Below are 6,009 nucleotides of genomic sequence, written 5' to 3' on the forward strand. Positions count from 1 at the left end.
GACTTGTCTAAGCTTTCACTCAATTTGTAACATACTTCATTTAAAAACAAAAAGCGAGAAGATATTTTTTCCTATTTATTCTTTTCCTGTTTATAGATTCATATCAGCACACTCCAGTCAGTATTGATCCCAAACACTTGCTAATGCAGTCTGAACAAATATGAAAATCATGACCCTTTATGGCTGATAATCAATCACACTCTGTCCCTACCCCCACCCCACCAATTCCTTCATCCAATCCCTGGCACTCAGAGCAAGCCTTGTGCAAATCTGAGGTTCCTCTACTCCAGGCTGTGAAGGAAAAATTAAAGGGTTAAGAGCGTAGCTGAGGGATAGAAGCTACACCTATAATGATTATAGTAGAAGCAATATAGAAAATGTCTGAGCCTGTAGATCTTAGACAATAAATCCATTACTTGGCTTTGCTGTGTCAAGATGGGCGGTTGCAATATTGTCAGAGTGAAGGAACTGTAACTGCACCTGGGCCCCAAAACCAGCCAGAACCAGGCTGGGGAACTTGAACTATGACTAAGGGGCCCAGGAACCTAGCAACAGTACAAAGTTGAAAAGTTGAAGGTGAGGAAGACTCCCTGACTTTATGATTAGGAGACCACTGACCCATTTCAAACACCTGCCGACACATTTGAAGGAAGGAACTGCACAAGTGTAAAAGGACTTGGAGCTAATTTTAATAGAAAGCAAGGCTAGGCAGGGTTTGCTAATGCATATATATAAGTGTATTGAATATGTAAGACTTCTGTGGATAAAAAAGGCAAGAGCCCTGTGTATTCTGCACATCCCTGTGGGAGATTTCTCCTGGGCGTGACCAGTGTTGTAATAAATATACCACTTTCTAACTTCAACTAGTTGGAGAGTCTTGGCGAGTCAGCCATGAAAACCTCTGCTTGGCTGCAAGAGCAGCCCAGGCTCTGGATGTCTCTGGGACCTTCCTGGAGAGACCTCTGCTCCCTGGCTGCTCATTGCAGGGACAGACAAGAGCTGTTGCTGGACTGCAGACAAAACGGTATGTTTAAAATATGTGTATGCCTGTAAGGAGTATGCGTGGCAATAAGGAAGCTGACAACACACAGAAGACGTTCTGTGCTCAGGCACAAGCCTGTGCAGTTTTGCTTGCAAGCTCCAGAAGGGTGTAGTGGCCACAGAAAGGGTTTGTTCTGTTGGGGGGATCTGCTAGCAATTCTGGGGGTGAACTGGACAAATCCTTGCTGCTATTTTTATTGCTGCTATTTTAATCATAATTATTTTGACTGGGTCCTGACTGTGTGAGTGTCTGTGTGTAATTGGTGAGATGGACTTAGTACAAGGCAAGTGGGAGCTTGGATCTGTGTTTTCATTTTGGGTGACTAAAATGGCTGGAGAAGTGTGAAGTGATTGAGGTGACCTTTAAAAATTGTTGCATGCTTTGTGCTGTGTTGAAAAGAGGTGAATATTTGTCCCTTAATAAAGAGATACCCTTCCCTGCAGTGATTTGGATTTTGAGATTCGGGTTGTGTGTGAGGAGTTCCTGTTTATGGGAACAGTATTCCCTGTAACACTTGGGGGAACGGTATTCCCTGTAACACTTGGTGTTCGGGCTTAACCCTACCCTGCCACTGCTGGTCATTGTGTAGTTTAGATTTGATATTGTGTATTTTAAGACTGCCATCTTGTGACAAAATTTATAATTGCAACAAATCGGAAATTTTGCCCTGTGTTGTGTTACTCTGGCTCTGTTGGTGGCTGAGCTGTTTCAGTTTGCTGGTAGAAATGGTTGTTGAAGCTTGAGCCCAAGCTGAAAGAGCCCGGCCATCTGGCCAGGCTCTTTCTAGGTGGATTCAGCTTGAGCCAGGAGAGTTTTTGAATACAGAGGGGGACTGGATTGCTGTAAGGCAAGAGGATAGTAGAATAGATAGGGTATTTTTGGGAGGAGTATACTCGAGCCAAACTAGTTCTTGTTTGGCTTTTGACTGGGAACTACCCCCAGCTGAGAGAGGACATAGAAATCCATTGAGGTGGGGATGAGCAGGAGTAATTCCTTGTTTTGTGTGTGGGCTGACAATCTTCCACTGGGAACTGGAATGGCATTCAGCTTGGGTTCTTCTCCAGTATAAGAAGTGAGAGAATAGGTGGTGTTGTATATCTTACAGGCAGAGACCTGTGTGCCCGAGTGTGCACCAGAGCTGCTGAAATATTAAACTTGGGAGGCAGTGCATGCTAAATGTGAGATAGTAAATTTAGCCTGTGGAAAAGATCATTTGGTCTCTGAGGACTGGGACATTTTGGAGGAAGATTGGGAGAGGATGAAAGAACGGTGTGAGTCTGGCAAGACAAATTAAAGGAACTTCCTTCCTGCAGTGGTGTGTCTCTGACCCTTGGGAATTCAAGATATAGCTGGGTGGTATTTGTGGTCTGTCAGACTTCTAGTGTGGTGGTTTAAACATATTTTAAATTGTGGTTAAAAGAATAGAAGGGATCCCCTTCCCTCAGTAGTTTGGACTGGTTCCTCGGGAATTTGTGAATCCAGTGAACTATTGGAGAGAAAGAGGAAATTATTACATTTATGTGGAAGGAATATATAGAAATACAGGTAGATAATTGGTAGCTTTAGGTTGGGAAGAACCTGCACAAGAGGATATGGACATTCAAGAGAGAAGTGGAATAGCTTGCATTTTGTGGGTGTTACGAGGTTTTTTTGTCTTCTAGAGGTTGGCACACAGCGTGGTTACTGTCACAGTGTAGGACTTGTGAAAAACATTGGTATTGTTGCTCTGAGAGACAGCAAGGTCTATGCCCTCAGTGTAAATCGAGACATCCTAACCAAGCTCATTTTGAACCTAAGATTCTAAAGTTTGTGTGTGGAAAATCACATTTAGTCCCGGCAACTTGGGAGCGCATGTGGGAGAGAGATTGGGAAAGCGCCGTGAGAGATTGCAAAGAGAGATTTGGACGGAAACGGGACAGGACAAGAAGAAGAAGATAATGGGAACTGGACAAAGTAAGAGATCCCTAAGGCCAGTCCACTAGGCTGTGTTATTGCACATGGGAAAGACATTGCTGGGCAAGGGGGCACAGAAAACAAGAGAGACCTTATCAGATTCTGCAAGGGACTGGTGGCCTTATATAAATTGGATGAGGGAGCAAAGTGACCACCCAGTGGAACTTTGGATTGTAGCACTTTATCACAATTCATGCTGTTTCTTAGGAGGGAAGAGAAGGGCACAGAGGTACCATATGCTGATACATTTGTTTCTCATAGAAGCCACCCTGAATGGCAGAGGGATTGTGGGCTCAGGGCTCTGTACTGGCCCTAGGAGAAGGAAAATAAGACTAAGAGAGGAAAGCTTAAGCAGTGTTGTTCAGTGTGCAGTATTGGGAAAAGATTTACAAAGTCAGATGAGGTTCCTGCCCTGTGGCCCAGGAACAAGATCTGGTGGATGATTTGCTCAGGTCTCCCCACATAAGACAGGAAAGGGATGAGGATGAGGATACAGATTCAGAGGATACAGACCCCCCTCCCATCACACACCAGACGAGACAACAGACAGATTTTACAGACACCTCTGCAAGAGGGAGTGGGACCAAAGTTCCCTTCTCCACAATTGACTTGGTGGCATGGGAAAAGGTGTCTAAACATTACCTCAGCGGTCCAGTTAACACGGCTAAACGTCTGCAATATATAATAAAACAAAAGAATCCAGATTGGAACGATATGCAATTAATATAGGATGCACTGACCAAGACAGAAAAACAATTCATTACAAAAATGGCAGGGGATCTCGCAGAAGATTATTACGAAATCCAACAATTGGATGTGAAAGAGTATTTCCCGCTCATAAATCCACAGTGGGACCCAATGGGATCAGCAGAATTGAGAAGGTTGGAAATCTGTTAGGACTGGATCACAAAGGGGATGGAAAGAGCTATTCCCAAAACTATAAATTGGTCAGGTCTGTATGCAATCAAGCAGGGGCCCTCGAGTCACCATTGGAATTCCTCAATTGATTAAGGGATGCAATGTGCCACCACACACCACTGGACCATGGGTCTGAAGTAGGGATACAGCAGCCAGTCAATTTATTCCTGGGGCAATCTATGGGTGAGATAAGACATAAACTTCAAAAGATACGAGGGGCAGAAGGAAGGAAGTGAAAGACTCTGTTGGACGAGGTGTGGAGAGTCTTTAGTAAATGGGGAAAAAAAATATAAACAAGGAATGAGGAAGTTTGTAGCTGTCTTAAGTGAGAGGGAGAGAGGAAGAAACCAACAAAGACCACTTAGACAAGGTCTGTCCTGACTCGGCAGAGACCAGTGTGTGATCCCTAGGAAATATGGTCTCTGGAAAAATCAATTGCCAGAACAAAGATGGGGTAGCCTTCAGAAAAAAGGGAAACTGGGAAAAGGGAAAAGTGATGGCACATGTGAAAGAAGACTGAGGAGGACCGGTAGATCTCACCCCAGGAGATCCACTGGTTATAAAATTCAGGCTGGGGGGAAAAGGGAAAGAAGTGGAATTTCTAGTTGACACCAGGGCAACGTATTTGGCTCTGAATAAGATTTTGGTAAGTCTGGGGAAGGATTATGTTACAGTAATAGGAGCAACTGGGCAACCTGAAAAAGCATATTTTTGCAAACCATTAAAGCATCGGCTTGGAAAGTAATGGGGCATTCATAAATTTCTATAACTGCCCAGTTCCCTGGGAGAATTGTCTCCTTTTGTGCTGCTGCTGCTGGGCACAGCTGCTGTGTCAACACTGATCTGGTCCAGCTCTGCACACAGACTTCACTGCTGCAGCTGCAGAGAAGGGAATAAAAGGTGCATCTTGGGAGAAAATTCTGCTAGGGGAGAGACTCTTTATTTCATTTAAAGTCACCAAGAGCACAGCGCCTCATTGACACAGTCAGTGGGCCACAGGAAAGGTGGAAAGAAACAAAAGGAGAAAAAGTACAAAGAATGGCTTTTTTGTGGGCAATATGATCATACTAAAATAAAGAAAAAGAAGCTCCAAAATGAAACCAACAGGAAGAAATATCAAACATAACTTTTATTACAAGTGAATTGAGTAAATTTCCCAGAAGTTTAATGTTTCCGAAATTGTCCCATCATCAATCTCTGCAGGGCAGCCTTGAGCTCCTGGTTCCTCAGGCTGTAGATGAGGGGGTTCAGGGCTGGAGGCACCACTGAGTACAGAACTGACAGGGACAGATCCAGGGATGAGGAGGAGACAGACAGGGGCTTCAGGTAGGCAAAGACTGCAGTGCTGATGTACAGGGAGAGAACAGCCAAGTGAGGGAGGCAGGTGGAAAAGGATTTGTGCCAACCTTGCTCAGAGGGGATCCTCAGAACGGCCCTGAAAATCTGCACATAAGAGAAAACAATGAACACAAAGCAGCCAAATCCTAAACAGGCACTAACAGCAAGAAACCCAAGCTCCCTGAGGCTGGAGTCTGAGCAGGTGAGCTTGAAGATCTGGGGGATTTCACAGAAGAACTGACCAAGGGCATTGTCCTGGCACGGGGGTTGGGAAAATGTACTGGCTGTGTGCAGCAGAGCATTGAGAAAGGCACTGGCCCAGGCAGCTGTTGCCATGTGGGCACAAACTCTGCTGCCCAGGAGGGTCCCATAGTGCAGGGGTTTGCAGATGGACACATAGCGGTCGTAGCACATGATGGTCAGGAGGAAAAACTCTGTTGTAGCACAGAAAACAAGAAAAAATATTTGGGCAGCACATCCTGAGTAGGAGATGTTCCTGGTGTCCCAGAGGGAATTGTGCATGGCTTTGGGCACAGTGGTGCAGATGCAGCCCAGGTCAGTGAGGGCCAGGTTGAGCAGGAAGAAGAACATGGGGTGTGCAGGTGGTGGCCGCAGGCTACGACTCTGATGATGGGGTCGTTACCCAGGAGGGCAGCCAGGGAGATGGCCAGGAAGAGGCAGAAGTGCAGGAGCTGCAGCTGCAGCGTGTCTGCCAGTGGTAGCAGGAGGAAGTGGCTGATGGAGCTACTGTTGGACAT

At 45.5% G+C, this 6,009-nt stretch overlaps 1 pseudogene; it reads right to left on the reverse strand.

Moving 5' to 3' along the window:
• Positions 1-5,077: 5,077 nt before the first annotated feature.
• Positions 5,078-6,009, reverse strand: LOC117000204 (annotated as a pseudogene).

The sequence above is a fragment of the Catharus ustulatus genome, chromosome 9 (genome assembly GCF_009819885.2).
Source record: "Catharus ustulatus isolate bCatUst1 chromosome 9, bCatUst1.pri.v2, whole genome shotgun sequence".
Taxonomy (NCBI): Eukaryota; Metazoa; Chordata; class Aves; order Passeriformes; family Turdidae; genus Catharus; species Catharus ustulatus.